The following is a 19517-nucleotide window of genomic DNA, read 5'->3' as shown; positions in this document are numbered from 1 at the left end:
TCCTGCTCTGGACAGGGGGTTGGACTAGTTGGCCTCCAGAGGTCCCTTCCAACTCTGTTATTCTATGGTTCTATGATTCTATGTATAATTGGCATTATGTTTTCCAATGTACATTACTTTGCATTTATCAAGATTGAATTTCGTCTGCCATTTTGTTGCCCAGTCACGTGAGGTCCCTTTGTAACTCTTTGCAGTCTGCTTTGGACTTAACTATCTTGAGAAGTTTTGAATCGTCTGCAAATTTTGCCACCTCACTGTGTACCCCTTTTCCCAAATCATCCAGGTTCTTTAAATTAGCATAACAAGAACTAATGGCTGGAAGTTAAAGCCTGACAAATTTAAATTAAAAATATGTGTGGGTGATTAACCATTGGAGCAAGGGAAATGGTGACTTCTCCATCTTTTGAAGTCTTCAGATCAAGACTGGATGCATTTCTGGAAGAACTACTTCAGCCAAACAAGTTATTGTGCCCAATACAGGGGTGCTGGATCAATCTGTATAATGGGGGAGCTGAGAGCCATTGAACCAAACTATAAACCCTGTATATGATGGAATCCACTTCAAGCCAGGGGTTTGGCAGCACCCCCAACACCCTAATTTCAGCACCTATGGCTCAATATGGGGGTAACTAGGTGAAATTCTAGGACATGTGTTATATAGGAGGTCAGCTCTAAAAGTCCCACCTGGCCTTAAAATCTTTTAATTCTACTACCCTCATCATCATAGCATATGTGCATCTTCCAGTAGCACATTAGCTAAGGTGACTAATATCTGTCACATGTGGTTCATTCTCTGTTCCACCCTCTTCCTGGTGGAGCATTGTGTGTACACTGTAGTGTTTTGCATGATAGGCTTTCAGATATCATTTAAAGCCTATATGAGTTTAAACTGACTTTTGATATATTTTGTGACGGACCAGAAGGCTCACAATGAGATGTTCCAGTCTCTACTGCGCGCATATGTTATCATTTCTAAGATCTTTTTTTAAGTCTGATGTTTGTTTGTTTTCCCTTAAACAAAGCAAAGAGGAAAAATCAGTATTTAAAGAATACGATTATAACTAACAGAAAGCAAGAGAATGCTAGACATTCAAAGCCCCATTTTATTCTCCATTTACTTTTGTTCCCGGGATGGGACGTCAGAACAAAAGACGTAAGATTTTTCATGCTGGGACCAAACTGAAATGACAGACATTTATAAAAGCAGCAATTGTAATTGTCAGCATAGCCCTTGTTATAATTAAATATATTTGTGTTTGAATACGAATGTTCTCCCTTCACCAGACGGTGCCTTTATTTTTAAATGCTGTGTCAAATGACACCAGTTCGCTGCAATGGTGTTGAACGTAATATCCCAAATTTAGTATTTTGATTTCACTGCGGGAGCAGGTGGGAGGAGAACATTAGCTGTGAGAGAAAAAAATGCTTCCATGAAACAAATGCAAGTCATTTCTTGATAGGACCAAATCCTGCTGTTCTTAGTTGGATCCAATTACTAGTGCTCTGGACAAAATCCAGGTGCACAGGCTTGGAATAGATGACTCAGCTGCGCGATACAGTTTTACTTTCCACTTGCTGAAACTTTGTGCATAGCCTCATGAAACAGCTGACCTAGGTGAAAAGAAAACAAAAACAAAATCCTGCCAGGAGACTGCTGTTAGCTGGAGAGTGAAGCAACACATGAGCCATTGCATGCTTCCCCACTGCACTGCTCTGCCTTAGTACTTGAAAGTGCAGCTTAATAAGGAAAAGAAAGGCATCACCTACTTAGTTTTACATAAAGTAAAGCAAAAGTCATTGTGCCAGGCATCAAGGGAAGAAAGTACAGATATCAGAGAGCCGGTTTAACTAGTCTGCAACTTTAGTACATCAGAACATAAGAATGGCCATACTGGGTCAGACCAAAGGTCCATCCAGCCCAGTATCCTGTCTACTGACAGTGGCCAATGCCAGGTGCCCCAGAGGGAGTGAACCTAACAGGTAATGATCTAGTGATCGCTCTCCTGCCATCCATCTCCACCCTCTGAGAAACAGAGGCTAGGGACACCATTCCTTACCCATCCTGGCTAATAGCCATTAATGGACTTAACCTCTATGAATTTATCCAGTTCTCTTTTACACCCTGTTATAGTCCTAGCCTTCACAACCTCCTCAGGCAAGGAGTACCACAGGTTGACTGTGTGCTGAGTGAAGAACGTCCTTTTATTTGTTTTAAACCTGCTACCCATTAATTTCAATTGGTGGCCCCTAGTTCTTATATTATGGGTACAAGTAAATAACTTTTCCTTATTCACTTTCTCCACACCACTCATGATTTTATATACCTCTATCATATCCCCCCTTAGTCTCCACTTTTCCAAGCTGAAAAGTCCTAGCCTCTTTAATCTCTCCTCATATGGGATCTGTTCCAAACCCCTAATCATTTTAGTTGCCCTTTTCTGAACCTTTTCTAATGCCAGTATATCTTTTTTGAGATGAGGGGACCACATCTGTATGCAGTATTCAAGATGTGGGCGTACCATGGATTTATATAAGGGTAATAAGATATTCTCAGTCTTATTCTCTATCCCTTTTGTAATGATTCCTAACACCCCGTTTGCTTTTTTGACTGCCCCTGCACACTGTGTGGATGTCTTCAGAGAACTATCCATGATGACTCCAAGATCTTTCTCCTGATTAGTTGTAGGTATATTAGCCCTCATCATATTGTATGTATAGTTGGGGTTATTTTTTCCAATGTGCATTACTTTACATTTATCCATATGAAATTTCATTTGCCATTTTGTTGCCCAATCACTTAGTTTTGTGAGATCTTTTTGAAGTTCTTCACAGTCTGCTTTGGTCTTAACTATCTTGAGCAGTTTAGTACCATTTGCACACTTTGCCACCTCCCTGTTTACCCCTTTCTCCAGATCATTTATGAATAAGTTGAATAGGATGGTCCTAGGACTGACCCTTGGGGAACACCACTAGTTACCCCTCACCATTCTGAAAATTTACCATTTATTCCTACCCTTTGTTCCCTGTCTTTTAACCAGTTCTCAATCCATGAAAGGATCTTCCCTATTATCCCATGACAACTTAATTTACATGAGAGCCTTTGGTGAGGGACCTTGTCAAAGGCTTTCTGGAACTCTAAGTACACTATGTCTACTGGATCCCCCTTGTCCACATGGTTGTTGACCCCCTCAAAGAACTCTAAAATAAATTAATAAGACATGATCTATCTTTACAGAAACCATGTTGACTTTTGCAAAACAATTTATGTTCTTCTATGAGTCTGACAATTTTATTCTTTACTATTGTCTCAACTAATTTGCCCGGTACTAACGTTAGACTTACCGGTCTGTAATTGCCAGAATCATCTCTAGAGCCTTTCTTAAATATTGGCGTTGCATTAGCTATCTTCCAGTCATTGGGTACAGTAGCTGATTTAAAGGACAGATTTCAAACCGTAGTTAATAGTTCCGCAATTTCACATTTGAGTTCTTTTAGAACTCTTGGGTGAATGCCATCTGGTCCCAGTGACTTGTTACTGTTAAGTTTCTCAATTAATTCCAAAACCTCCTCTAGTGACACTTCAATCTGTGACAATTCCTCAGATTTGTCACCTACAAAAGACGGCTTAGGTTTGGGTCTCTCCCTAACATCCTCAGCCGTGAAGACTGAAGTAAAGAATTCATTTAGTTTCTCCATGATGACTTTATCGTCTTTAAGTGCTCCTTTTGTATCTCGATCGTCCAGGGGCCCCACTGGTTGTTTAGCAGCTTCCTGCTTCTGATGTACTTAAAAACATATTGTTATTACCTTTTGAGTTTTGGCTAGCTGTTCTTCAAACTCCTTTTTGGCTTTTCTTATTACATTTTTACATTTAATTTGGCAGTGTTTATGCTCCTTTCTATTTACCTCACTAGGATTTGACTTCCACTTTCTAAAAGATGCCTTTTTATCTCTCACTGCTTCTTTTACATGGTTGTTAAGCCACAGTGGCTCTTTTTTAGTTCTTTTACTGTGTTTTTTAATTTGGGGTATACATTTAAGTTGAGCCTCTATTATGGTATCTTTGAAAAGTGTCCCTGCAGCTTGCAGGGATTTCACTCTAGTCACTGTACCTTTAATTCCTGTTTAACTAACCTCCCTCATTTTTGCATAGTTCCCCTTTCTGAAATTAAATGCCACAGTGTTGGGCTGTTGAGGTGTTCTGCCCACCACAGGAACGTTAAATGTTATTATATTATGGTCATTACTTCCAAGCGGTCCTGTTATAGTTACTTCTTGGACCAGATCCTGAGCTCCACTCAGGACTAGATCGAGAGTTGTGGGTTACTGTACCAGCTGCTCCAAGAAGCAGTCATTTAAAGTATCGAGAAATTTTGTCTCTGCATTTCGTCCTGAGGTGACATGTAAGAAACACTTCTGAGAACTATCTGCAATCAGTAGCGTAGCCAGTGTGGGAGCGGGGGGGAGGGGGGAGCGCCTTTTTTAATTTTTACTCACCCGGCGGTGCTCTGTGTCTTCAGTGGTGGGGGTCTTCATGTGCTCCGGCTCCTCAGCGGCAGGGGCCTTCACTCGCTCCAGGTCCTCGGCGGCATTTTGGCAGTGAGGGCCTTCAGTGCTGCCAAGGACTCGGAGCGCCGCCTGGTGAGCACAAGCGAGTGGCACCTTTTTTATGTCCCCTGCCCCTAGTCTCTCCACCTAGCTACGCCACAGTCTGCAATAATTTGACCAGTGCAGGTGACTCTTTCTTCTATGCTCTGAGCCACCTGGTGCAGGGTTGACATCAGCTTGGGAAATGTTAACATGGGGTTTCTTTCCTATTTGGACTGCAAGCAAGTTTTTCTAAAACTCGCACGAACCACAAATTCCATAAAAATTTTATATTGGAAACACAGCCAGACACATAGTGTATCTGAAATGAACTATGCGCCTTTGGAAGCCTTGGCAGCTGCTGAGTGAACTTGACATGATTCTTGTCAGCGACACTGCTGCAATTAAATGGTGAGCAGTGGTGACACAGACAAGAATCATGTCAAATGTATTCAGCAGTTGCCAGGTCTGTGGGTCCCTGGCAACCTCAGCATGCAGACTGCTCCAGGAACAGTGAACTCAGGGCTTCCAGAATCCTAGGCCAGCTGATTCCCTGGGCTGCCAGACTCCCCAGGCCAGCTGGCTCACCAAACTGCAGGAGTGGAGAGGCCTGAAAGCCAAGTGGCCCAGGAGTCTGGAAGCCCTTGGGTCTCCAGCCTTGGGACAGTCCACATGGTGGGGTGCCTGGAGCTGAAGAACCTGGACCCAAGTACCCAGTAGCCCACCAGACGAGCTGGCAGGAAACTATGCTGGCCCAGACAGATATAAATCTCTCTCTCCAATGTTCCACCCCCAGGCTGCAGGGAAAGATAATGTCTGTTTTTAGGACAAGAGAGACTTCTGTAACTGTAGAGATGTAAAATTGGGTGTGGTTGGAGGGAACGGGGGAGAGTTAAGTAACGTGGAAAGTAGCAGCCACAAAATATTTCTTTAAACCAAAAGAGTAGTTATCTGACCCATTTTGTTGGCTGATTGGTAGTTTTTTCTCTCATACAAAATTGGGAATTTTTTTTTTGCTGAGTGTAGTGAGACACTAAGGCAGCCCTCTTGACTTTAGATGCATAACTTGAAACCACACCTACCACCACAGCTAGTAATAATGCAGATATTTGAATGATTGATTAAAAATAAACCTGTACAGCTGTTCATCAGTAACTTACAGAATCCAATGCTCCAATTGCTGGAGACATATCAACTGCAGTGTAATAGAGGCTACATGCCTTATATGGCCACAGACTGTATGTGGGAGGGAGATTGAACAGGAAATCTCCTGATCTGTTTCTCAGGAGTTGACTCATGGTTAGGTTCTGCACCCACAGAGCTGATTCACTCCCTTTCCCCCTGCTAAATAAGTTTGTGTTATCAAGAAATTAAACATAATTGAAGCTTTGCAGTAGGTTGTTGTGACCTAAAGTTACACTGAAAATGGGTATTTTTGCAGAGAAACATTCCAATTAATTTTTCCATGAAAATTTCGGCAGCAAACATCTTATCTTTACTTTCACATGGGCTGACAATTTTTTAAAGTAATACAAAACATGTTTTCATAATTTTAAAACCTCTCAGCCAATAAATGCAACATGTCATGTCAGATAGGAAATTTACTGTTGAAGTGTCTATCATTAAATAACACAGCGCAAGTTTTTGCATTACTAATGCAACCATTTAACGGTTTTAGAAAGTAAATGTTCCTGTAGGTGTAACAAAGACCTCAGTGCTTTGCATATGAACTACTCTACTGGCTAAATAGAAGGTGTAGCAAATAGGGAAAAATAATTGTTCCTTTAATAGCACTTCTCAGGTCTTTTGAAGTTTGGGAAACATAATCCTTCTAAAGAGACTGCAACTAAGTGCTGAAGTAGTAATATATCAAATGTATGTAATTATTCTGATATCCCTCTTTTACGGGTAATTTATAAACACAGATTTTTATCCTGACTGACAATGGCTTTTACTGTAGAGTGGGAGTTTAATATGCCCCTTTTCTGGGCTTGAATTTTTTTTTTTTTTTTTGGACAGAAACAGAAAAAAGAAGAGAATAGAAAAGTGTGAGGTGGTAGGGGACATAATGGCAGGTGGAAGGGAGAGAACTCAGTCTTAAAATTTGGCAACACACACACACACACACACCTTTCAATTACATTTTGAAGAAGGGGCAAAATAAAGCTGCTTCTGCTACAATTCAAAGAGCATAAAGAAAGCAAATGAGAAGCTGGAGTTAAAAACAAATGATACAAAAGTAGCCACTAAGGGCCGGCTTTTATGTATCTTCATTCTGTGACTACAAATCAATGCACTTGCAGTTTTTCATGCACTATTAGTTGTGGGCATTAATGACAGATATCCTTTTGACTAAAGGGTACAATTGAGTAGTTAGGCACCTAATGGACATTATTTGTGCTTTGTTTAAGTATTGATGTAGCCATGTTGGTCCCAAGATATTAGACGGAGTGGTGGGTGAGGTAATATCTTTTATTGGATGAATTTCTGTTGGTGGAAGAGACAAGATTTCAAGCTACACAGAACTCTTTTTTAGGTCATTCATTTTTTTATGTCTGCAATTAAATGGCACAAGATGGTGCCTGCAATCATCTTTCAGGACAAAAGGAGAGGCAGTTTTAACAGTCAAGATGTAAAAGTGAAATCAGTGGAAGGTTTGTCCAAGTAATGACTTTAGCATTTGGCCACAAGTTAGAGAAGATTGGAACAAAGAGAGAGGACTTGCTGTGAACCCAGGAGACAGTCATTTCTTTTGGCAGTATGCCACAGAGACACAGCACCTGAGAAGGTAAAACATTAAAACAGTATAAGTACATAGTATCTTCACCCAAAGATGAACATGTATCTCTGGTTAAACATTTTTAACAGTAGGTTTAGGAGCATCTATTGTAGGCATATGAACAACCTGAAAGACCTGGGCTAAGTTCTGTCCACAGTTCTCAGTGATTGGAATGGGAGCTTCTTGCATACATATTAACCCCTGTGTGTTAAATAAGACCAGGCAAAGCAGACTATGTATAAAAATGTTTCACAGTGTTGGAGCTATATACATGGACTCGGACCTTTGTTGCAAGTTAGGATCTATATCACCCAAGTATTCAAACTCAGAAGCCTAAAGTTAGATTCCAAAATCCACGTTTCAACACCTCAAAGTTAGAACGCTTTTTATGTAGAGGTGCAGAGAACACAAGGACACCCACTCCCTTTCATGAAAAGATTTAAATACCCAACAAATTTTTTTGGAGTGGTGTACCTTATTTGGGTACCAAAAATATGGATGCAGGTGTCTAACTTTAGGACCTGAAAATTGAAAATTTTGGTCTTTTTCTTTGTGCTCCAAATTTATAAGGGAAGAGTGTATTGTAGTGTACAATAGCATCAAATCGTCATCATGATTCTCACATTGTTATGTAATATGTGAGGATTTTGCACCATGAATATTTTTGGTCCCTCTGAAATTCCCCAGCTGCTAAATATTGAATATCATCAATAACTGAAGTAGCCATCTGGTAGGTGCCTTTATCAAGCACAATTCCTTTAAGCCTGTTGCTTGATTCAAAAGGATCACAGTACATGACCAGGATAAAAAGTCATCTTCAAAGTACCTTTCTGCTGAAGGTACTTGTCTAAAACATGCTGTATATTCTCAGTGTTCTACAGTATGCTGAGAGGTTTGGTGCTGCTCTGGTACAAGCGAAATACATTTATTCTTCCCTCTATTTTGTTTTAGCGATATATTCAAGTGCATCAACTATTGTATTTCACAGGAGCACAGCATTTTGCAATGGATGGCATTGTATTACTTCATGAAATCAGAAGCAGAAACATTAGTCCATCTTCTATGAGGAGAGGAGGCTGCATAGTTTGGAGGGCCTCCACCTCAGTAGAAGGGGAACCAATCTCTCCAGGAACAGGGTAGCTGGAGAAGTCAGGAAGGTGTTAAACTAATAGCAAAATGGGAGGGTAAAAAGAAGGAAGATATGAGCACTCAGCACAAAAGAGAGATGCTGAGAACAAAATTAATCAAGGACCCAAAGGACACAAAGAGAAGAAAATTTTGAATGGCCTATGATAGGAACCTGGGTAACAAACAAGAGAAATTGGAATTGCTCATTTTTAGTATATATTTGACCTAGTTGGTATTACTGAAACCTGGTGGGATGATTCACACAACTAGAATGTTAAAAATCAATGGTTATAACCTATTTAGGCTAGGAGGAGTGGCACTCTATGTCAAAAATGGCATTATCTATTTCCAAGTCCCTGATAACTTCGAAGAAAATGATCTTGAATGCTCATGGATCGATGTCCGAACAGATACAGCACAAGATGGGGTATTAGTTGGTGACTGTTACAAACCACCAAATCATACGAGGGAACAGGCTGACCACCTCCTTATATATCTGTCCATAATATGTAGGAAAAAACCTGTGTGATTATGGGGAACGTTAATCTGAGTGACATGCCGAAAGTCTTATGCTGTCAGTACTAAAACATCCTTGGAATTTCTAAACATTATAGATGACAATTTCCTGACTCAAAAAGTGTTGCAGTCAACGTGGACGAATTCTTTATTAGACCTTATTTTAACAGATAAAGAGGAACTGATAAATTGAGGAACTCTGGATAAATAAACTGAGGAACTGTGGATAAATTGGAGAGAGTCCAGCGAAGGGCAACAAAAATGATTAGGGGACTGGAACACATGAGTTATGAGGAGAGGCTGAGGGAGCTGGGATTGTTTAGCCTGCAGAAGAGAAGAATGAGGGGGGATTTGATAGCTGCTTTCAACTACCTGAAAGGGGGTTCCAAAGAGGATGGCTCTAGACTGTTCTCAATGGTAGCAGATGACAGAACGAGGAGTAATGGTCTCAAGTTGCAGTGGGGGAGGTTTAGATTGGATATTAGGAAAAACTTTTTCACTAAGAGGGTGGTGAAACACTGGAATGCGTTACCTAGGGAGGTGGTAGAATCTCCTTCCTTAGAGGTTTTTAAGGTCAGGCTTGACAAAGCCCTGGCTGAGGTGATTTAACTGGGAATTGGTCCTGCTTCGAGCAGGGGGTTGGACTAGATGACCTTCTGGGGTCCCTTCCAACCCTGATATTCTATGATCCTATGATTCTATGATTCTATGATCACAGAACTAAAAATGAATGGTAGAAAAGGTACAGGGGATGATGACTTGATCAGATTCATAATGGGCAAGCAGAACAAAGGCCAAACCAATAATACATGGTGTTTAATAGGGCCAATTTCACAAGGCGGAAAACAATTATGAGTCAAATCAGCTGGGAGGAAGAACTTAATTAGAAAACTGTGAATGATAATTGGGAATCATTTAAGAACATCTTACAAGATACCCAAAAAGCTTCAATCCCACAATTGAGGAAGAAGGCTATACTGGTTAAAAACAGACCTGATTTAGAGTGGCAGTGAAGACACACATAGTATTATAATTATAATATTATAAAACAGATGAAAGAAAGGGGAAATTGATAGTAATGAATATAAATCAGAAGTTAGGAATTATAGAAAATTGACAAGGGAAGTAAACAGACGGAGAAATGTATGGCCAGCAGTGTTAAGGAAAATAAGGAGGTTTTTTTAAAATACATTAGGAACAAAAAGAATCCAAACAATGGTATTGGTCCATTACCAGATGGAAACAATGGCATTATCAATAATAATGTAGAAAAGGCAAATGTGTTCAATAAATATTTCTGTTCTGTATTTATGGGGGGGAACCCAGCTAGTTTACTCTCATCAGATATTGTGATAGCACTCTTTCCACTCCACTAGTATCTCTGCAGAATGTTAAATAGCAGCTACTAAAGTTAGACATTTTAAAATCAGTAGGTCCAAGAGTTCAAAAAAAGCTGGCTGAGGAGCTCACAGGACAGTAACGCTGATTTGCAATAAGTCTTGGAGTGCTAGAGAAGTCCTCAAAGACTGGAAAAAAGCTAATGTGCCAATTTAAAAAAAGGGTAAACTGGATGACCCAGGTAATTATAGGCCTGTCAGCCTGACATCAATCTGAGTAAGACTGAATAATGAATTAAAGGAAGGTTAGGTAATTAATACAAATCAACATGGGTTTATGTAAAATAGATCCTGTCAAACTAATTTGATTTTTTTATGCAAATACAGGTTTGGTTGATAAAAGTAGTAGTGTTAATGTAATTGACATCTGTAAGGCATTTGACTTGGTACCACACAACATCTTGATTAAAAAACTAGAATGATATAAAATGAATATGGCCCATACAAAATGGATTAAAAACTGGCTAACTGATAGCCCGCAATGTATAACTGTAAATGGGGAACTGTCATTGAGTGCAGCTAATTCAGTGGAGTTCCTCAGAGATAGTATCTTGGCCCTATGCCATTTAACATTTTTGTCAATGACCTTATGAAAACATAACATCATCACCAATAAAGTTTGCAGAGGACACAAAAATTAGGGAACTGGTAAATAATGAAGAGGACAGTCACTGGTTCAGAGTGATGTGGATCACTTGGTAAATTGGGTGCAAGCAAACAATACGTGTTTTAATAAGGCTAAATATAAATATATGCATCTAGGAACAATGAATGTAGACCATACTTACAGAATGGTGGACTCTATTCTGGGAAGCAGTGACTCTGAAAATGATTTGAGGGTTGTGGTGGATAATAAGCTGAACATGACCTCTCAGTTTGACCCTCCTGTGGCCCAAAGAGCTAATGCAATCCTGCCATGTTTAAACAGGGGAATCCCCAGTAGGAATGGAGAGGTTATTTTACCTTGTATTTGGCACTAGTGTGACTGCTGCTGGAATACTGTGTCCAGTTCTGGTGTCTACAATTCAAGAAGGATGTTGATAAATTGGAGAGGATTCAAGAGAAGAACCACAACAATGATTAAAGGATTAGAAAACGTGCTTTATGGTAATAAACTCAAAGAGCTCAATCTATTTAGCTTAACAAAGAGAAGGTTAAGGGGTGACTTGTTTACAGGCTATAGGTATCTACATGGGGAACAAATATTTAATAAAAGGCTCTTCAGTCTAGCAGAGAAAGATACAACACACTCCAGTGGCTGAAAGTTGAAGCTAGACAAATTCAGACTGGAAATAAGGTGTGAAATTTTAATGGTGAGAGTAATTAATCACTGGAACAATTTAATAAAGGTTGTAGTGGAGTCTCCATCACTAATAATTTTAAAATTGAGATTGGATGTTTTTTCGAAAAGCTCTGCTCTAGGAATTATTTTGGGGCAGTTCTATGGCCTGTGTTATACAGAAGGTCAGACAAGATTATTACAATGGCCCCTTCCTGTCGTGATCCATGGGCCTCAAACCTGGGTGTGCAGAAACGGCCATGTGCCAACCCTCTACTTGGCAGACTGCTGACAACTGCTTACCCAGGACCCACCAAGCCCAGCACCAGTTTGAGGCTCTGCCCCGATGTCTTATTGGTGGAATTCCAGAGCAATCAATTAGCCAGCTGGCCCTACTTAAGACAGCAGCAGGAACAGGGAGCTTTCTGAACAACAGGGATCCACCCTGCTCTGGACTGTGTGCCTTGTGCTTCCTGCTCCCCAAGCTTGACTTCCTGGCATACCAGCCCAGCTTGACTCCTGGCAGCTGACTTGTGGTTCTGATCTCAGTTTGTCTCCTGCTTCTAATCTCCTGGTATCCTGACCCAGCTGACTCTCGACTCCTGACTGTGGACTCTGGCTCTGTCCAATAGGTCTGGCTGCTTAGAAATCAGCCATGACAGCTTGTTTGGACCACAATAACCCTGTAGGACGAAGCCTGGTGGAAGAAGGATGGATCCAGCTGCACCGCCACAGCCACTGGAAGCATTGGACTCACCCGAATGGGCCCTCTGCCTCCAGACAGATAATCAGGCACTACAGGCCCAAGCTGCTCAGGTGACTGGGGAAACCAGCGGCTGCAGGAACAAGTGGGGCAGCTCAGCGCTAAGAATGCCGTGCTGTGAGGACTGCCTGCAGCGCCTTGTCCTGAATGGGGCCATTGCCTGAATGGTTTCATAGGAACCACTGGTGGTTCTGGGGCTTCATGAAGCAATGCTGCCTTCTGTTCCTGATGCATCCCAGATCCTGTGTCTTTGACCAGTCCAAGGTGGCTTTGGTAATCAGCCTGCTGACAGGAGATGCATTAGGCTGAGCTTCCTCCTTTCTGGAAGGCCATAACCCGGCACTGTCAAACTGGGATGCCTTTCTTCAGTCAGCATCAATCATCTTCAATGATTCACACCAAGCTTAAATGGCTGAGGCCACCCTGAGGAGACTTCAGCAGTGGCAAGGCACAGTAGCCTCCTATGCAGCATGCTTCCACCTCCTCAGAGGGGATAGAGAATGTAATTAAGTACTGCAGCTGTACCAGCATCAGTGGGGTTTGCAGGAAGAAATCAAAGATGAACTTGCCCACATAGAGATGTCTATGGGCCTAGATGCCTTTGTGGACCTTGCCCACCACATACACGAGTGGCTGTGAGAACAAAAGAAGAAGAAAAGAGGTTCCCTGCAGTCTCTCTACCCGCATACTGTGACCTCACCTTCTGTATCACTTGCCAAAACCATGGAAGCCAATCTGGCTCATCAGCAACTCACTCCTGAAAAAAAAGAACAGTGCTGTCAGTTCCACCTATGCTTCTATGGCACTGAACCTGGCCATGTCATCTCAGCCTGCCCGGTCCAAACTTTTACCAGAAATTTTCTCAAAATTTTCAAAACAAGCCAAGACCCTCACTATCCTACTATCCTACTATCCCACATAAGAACGCCCAGTTCAACTGGTCGCCCGAGGCCCAGCACGCATCTGAACAACTAAAACTTGCCTTCACCACTCCTCCGGTATTTGCCCACCCACACATGATCTAAGTTTTCATTGTGGAAGCTGAAACCTCTAGTACAGTGATTGGTAACCAACCCAAACAAATACTGCACTCCACTGCCTACTACTCGAGGAAGCTTACCCCTGCTGAGTGAAACTATGAGATCTTGAACAAGGTGCTTTTGGTAATTAAGACTGCCTTTGAAGAGTGGTGACTCTATTTGGAAGGGGCCTGTCATCCAGTCCAAGTATTCATTGATCACAAGAATCTGGAGTACCTGCACAGGGCTATGGCTCTAAACCAATGACAGTTCCTGTGGGCCCTATTCTTCTTCCAGTTCAACTTTATCTTCACCTACCACCTTGGAACTAGAAAAGGCAAAGCTGATGCCTCATCCTGAAGGCATGGCTCTGATGCACAAGGCCCCAGTCCGGAACCAGCCCACATTCTCAAGTCCCATAATTTCCTCCACATGACCCCAGGACCTGCTCATGCTTGTCCACTCTGCCTCTGTCTCTGGAATTCCACCTGACGAGATGGCCATTGTTGACTGAGAAACACACAACACTTGGGTGGGAATTATGTTCATAAGGGATCACGTCTCTGTTCTGCCCAGACCTAGGAAAGTGGTGCTTTCAGCTGTGCCACGACTCCACACTGGCAGGACACGTTGGGCAATGTAAAACCCAATGATTAACGTCCCGCTATGTCTGGTATCCCCATCTTTGCCACACAATAGAGACATTTGTTGCTTCCGGACAGGTGTGTGCCCATACCAAGATCCCATGCCAGAAACCCTGCAGTCTCCTCCAACCTCTGGACACCCAATCTCTGAACTGCCAGAATCCAGTGGTTTCATGACCATCCTGACAGTGGTGGATTGCTTTTCGAAAATGGCCAACTTCATTGCCTGCACAGGTTTACCTTCCACAGAGGAAACTGCCCAGCTGTGGATAAACCATATAGTCCATCTTCATGGTCTCCCAGATCACATCACCTCCGACTGGGAGCCCCAGTTAATTGCCTGTTTCTTGCAGGAGCCCCTACATCTATTAGGGGTCTACAAGAACCTGTTCTCTGCCTACTCTCCTCAGGCAAATGGCCAAATGGAAAGAATCAACCAGATCCTAGAGAATACTTACGATGCACCACCTTATACTTCTGATACTTACACCAACCATCACCAGGATGACTGGTCTGCCCTATTACCAGATGCTGAGTTCTGATATAATAATGCAGACCATGCATCCACAGGCACAGCCCATTATTTGTCAACGATGGGTACCACCCCTAATTTCACCCACAACTACAAACATTCTCCCCCAACCCGTCAGCCTTGGACTTAGTACAACCCATCCATCATATCCAAGACAGGGTGAAAGGACACCTTGAGAACACAAAGGAGGCATAGGACAAAAGGTATGGCTTTTTACAGAACACCTCTGCATAGACAGACACTCTTGGGAACTAGCTTACTTGTGCCTTGGCTTGTAGCAGATTCAGTGACAAATCAGCCTGGTCACCTTCAAGCTCCAGCTCCCTCAATGCCTTAGAGTCTACCTGATATTCCATATCTCACTCCTACAACCCTACACTGAGAACACATTTCCCCATAAAGTCGCATCACTGCCAAGTACAAGGTCAGGAGGAACACATTGTCCCCAAAGCTCTCAATTCCAAGGACAAGAAGGGTAAATGATGGTACCTGATTGACTGGGAAGGTTATGGCCCAGCACCTCCTGCCGGCCAGTGGCCCTTCCAATTAGCCCCTCCCCTCTTCCCTCCCAGTGCCTCCCACCTGCTGCAGTCAGCTGGTCCACGGCATGCAGAAGGTGCTGGGTGAGAGGGGGCAGAATAGGGCAGGAAGAGGTGAGGTGGGGGTGGAACGGGGATGGGAGGAGGTGGGGTGGGTACAGAAACAGGCAGGAGAGAGGTGGGGCCTTGGGGGAAGGGATGGAGTGGGGGCAGGGCCTTGGGCAGACCATTAGAAAGTCAGTGCCTCTGGGGTGATGTCATGGCCCACTGGCTTTAAACTCAGGTCTGTAGGATCCACAGAAGCAGCCATGTGCCAACCCTCTACTTGGCAACCTGCTCCCAATCACTTGCCCAGGACCTATGAAGCCCAGCCCTAGTGTAAGGCTCTGCTCCTACTGACAGAGTCCCAGAGCAGCTGATTGGGCCACTGGCTCTACTTAAGCCAGAAGCAGGAACAGGAAGCTGTCCAAACAACTGGGATTCCCCTGGTCTGGACTGTATGCCTTGTGCTTCCTGCTCCTGGTCCCCCAGCTTGACTTCATGACATTCTGACCTGGCTTGACTCCTGGCATCTGACTTTGGTTAAATAGGCCTGTTCACTGAGTAAGGCACACCCAGCATGAACTAGACTTTGGTTGGTTGGGGTACTATTTAATAAAAAAATAAATAAATAAAAGCCTCCAGGATTTCCACGCTCACAAATATTCAGGGTGGTCTTCACAATAGCAAGGGCAGAAAAAGTTAGCAGGTACTTCAAAGTGAAACTTGTGGGCTCACAAAATTTTTATCAGACCAAATACTTTGTGGAGCTAGGGTTTGTTTTGTAAATATTCTCTCTTTCAAGCAATATATGCAGCATAGTTTGTTGATGCTTCATGAAATAAAATGGATTGTTGCCAAGTACAAGCTGCCTTTTATCTCTCACTTTTATTTCTGTGTGAACATTTAGCCTTGGATTTGCCTACACTTCCCCTCCCCACAACACCCCCTCAAAAAATGTTCTGACTGAAGCCATAAGACAGTAGTCTCATTCTCAGGCCAGTTTTAGCATCTCCTTATAGTTCCTAGGCTTGGAGAAGTTAGAATTTCCTGCCAGGTGTAAGATTATCTTGGGCTTTCTGTTCTCACATATAAAAACCTAGTGAGAAGAATGTTACGAAGACAGGTTTGTGTGTGCTGTCAGGCGCACACCAGAGAGCAAGCTACCAGGCAAATGGCAGAAAGCCTGTTCTGAACTTGTGGCCAAAGTTCAGGACCTGAAGAAAAAATGGTCACTCACTTTCTTGTGGTTGTTGTTCTTTGCGATGTGTTGCACACCTCTATTCCACTGTAGCTGTGTGCCTGTCTCGTGCACTGGTGCTGGAGAGTTTTCCCTACTGGGACCGAGAGGGGTGGCTATGCATGCACCCTGGCTTCCCCCTTGTGATCTGAGCTGAGGGTAAAAGGGTGCAGGCACCCCACCCATCCTTATGTTCCTTTGTACCAGAATCCAGATGCTAGACTGTGATGCATCAGGGAAGGAGGATGGGTTGTGTAATGGACATATACAACACATCTCGAACACCAGCCAGGAAGTGAGTAACCATTTTTATTTCTTTGCGTACCTGGATATATTCATTACACTGTAGGTGACTCTCAAGCTATCTTCAATGGACATGGGACTTGGTGTCTCATCAGAAGAGGGACTGCTGGACTGCTTTCACCACATTTGCATCTTCCCTCGATGCTGTAGTAACTGCACGGTGTGTGGCAATTGTGGGTTCCAAGGACCATGTTGCTGCCTGCAGAGGTCCACAATAGGGCTATTTCCCTCAAATGCCATGGAGCTTGAGAGTGCTGTAGTTGAATGTGCTGACAGCTTCCCAGGGGACCTGATAACCTCGGCAGCACAGCAGGTCAATTCACAGGTGATGTCACATCACATGGAGGAAACTGTTTTGCATGCAAGGGTAGAATTGCATGTGTGACAAAAAATTTCATGGCACATTACCACTCCTGACACATGCTGTCTGATCTGCCACCCCTAGCCTAATTCAGAACAGGGCCTTTCTGCTCGATCTCCCACATTCCAAGCTAGTGCCCTAACCACTGGGATATGGAGTCAGACTCTTACTCTCTCTCCCCTGGCCCCCATAAATATTTCATTATTTATACAAGGCAGAACAGCTTCAATGGGAGAGACTGACAGAGACCCACTCCGGAATAGCCAATAGTCCAACAAAAAACATCTTGCTGAAAGAGTTGTAATCAGCTCTAGTTAAAATACAGCCCTATGCCCTATTCATGGGACTGTGTGGAGTTGGCCCTGTGACATACCCCGGGTACAATCAGGACTGATGAACAGCTGTGTTACCTCTAACCTGGGATGCCCTTTACACTGCTTTGCTGTGAAAGCAGCCACTCCTGGTCTGCTCGCACACAGGCTCCAGCATGTAAGTTACTCCAAGTTATACTGTATGAGTGCTATAGCCAGCCACTCTTGAATTACACTGCAGAGTGACACCAGAAAACTCCCAGTCCCAGACTTTCCTCAGAAATGTGTGTCTTGTACTGTCCAGCTCTCTCCTGGACAATACAAGCTCATATAAAGTCATATCATTTTCATTTTATTAATAGAAAATGATATGCACAGATACTATTATCTCAAATAGAGTTTCCCAAACACTTCAGTTCAAACATGCTGGTTTAGATAAAACTATAAAACAATTTATTAACTACAAAGAGATAGATTTTACGCAAATACAAGTAATTAGGTGTAAGAATCAGAATGGGTTACAAAAATAAAAATAAAACGCATCTAATGCTTAACTTAAGCTAAGTGAAAGCAAAGCAAAGTCTCTCTCATCACATGTTTCAGCAGTCTTACTGGCTGAATTTTTTTCAGTCAGGATTCCTCTCCCAGTCCAATGCTTCTTCCTTTATTCTTCAGGAGTTGTGGATGCTGTAGGTACAGAGAAAGGGAGAGATAATTTGGGGTGTCTGCTCTCCCTTCTTATAGTTATTTCTCTTCTCCGAGAAGCATATCTAGCTGAGATTCAGGAGACAGAAAGTCTGTGTGGACAGGAACCCCAAGCTGTGTCTTTGTCAGGAGGTAGATTTTTCGCCCACACTCTCTTTCCTGGCAAAGAGTGACCACTTAACCCAGGTGATCTGATTTTGCTGACATCTGACTGAGGCATCAGCTTGCCTTTTGTCTCTAGGAAGCTGGTTTGTGGCCACTCCCCAGACTTAAAACATGTCTTAGTTATACCATGCCACATGTATTTTACCAGGACAATAATGACCTGCAAAGTATGAATTTTCAAATGATACCTCACAAGGAATACTTTGTACAAAATGTATCATAGTCCTGTAAAAGGGGTGAACACAGGGGTACACACCATCATAGCCCCTATCTAGGAAAGGCAAAATTCCTCCTCTGAATTGCCACCCTCTACTGTTGGGGGTGTGAGCAGAGAAAGATGTTCTCTGGCTCTTCAGGGTATGCAGAGCAGTCCATAGGTGTTATGGAAAACTGCTGTAAGTTAGTGGCTCTAAGTTGCACCAGGTGCCAGCCAGGCTCACCTGCTGGGTCGAGAATCCATGTGATGTAAACATGTCTTAAAATTACTTTTGCCCCTCTTTGACATCTGGGTGCAGCTCTGAATAAGGGCCTAAGACCATGATATCTGATTCATCTGAAGAATGCCCTTGCACTCTAACCAAAAAACAATTTTGAGAAACCCTCACAGACCCTTATTACAATCACTTTAATTGATTTATAAAAAACAATTGGAACTCAAGGAAAGCCAGGCAGTATTTTTTAAATGCAAGCTACCCTACACATTGTTTTGGTACAAAATGCTCATAGAAAGGAAGGAACACACGCATAAATGTGTCATCATAACAACAGCACATTGTATTACCATTTCTGGCACCTTTGTCAACTAAAAGCATTCTGGAGACTATCCTCAGATAGCGTCAAGGTCTCAGAGGAGAATAACACTGTCTAATATTCAGAGTAACAGCCGTGTTAGTCTGTATTCGCAAAAAGAAAAGGAGTACTTGTGGCACCTTAGGGCTTATGCTCAAATAAATCGGTTAGTCTCTAAGGTGCCACAAGTACTCCTTTTCTTTTTACTGTCTAATATTGTACACTCTTTGCCTACAGGCCAGTCAGCCTCACCTCAGTCCCTGGAAAAATCATGGAGCAGGTCCTCAAAGAATCAATCCTGAAGCACTTGCATGAGAGGAAAGTGATCAGGAACAGCCAGCATGGATTCACCAAGGGAAGGTCATGCCTGACTAATCTAATCGCCTTTTATGATGAGATTACTGGTTCTGTGGATGAAGGG

Source organism: Lepidochelys kempii, chromosome 3 (genome assembly GCF_965140265.1).
Source record: "Lepidochelys kempii isolate rLepKem1 chromosome 3, rLepKem1.hap2, whole genome shotgun sequence".
Classification (NCBI taxonomy): Eukaryota; Metazoa; Chordata; order Testudines; family Cheloniidae; genus Lepidochelys; species Lepidochelys kempii.
The sequence above is the reverse complement of the archived record's forward strand: the minus strand, read 5'-3'. Positions refer to the sequence as shown.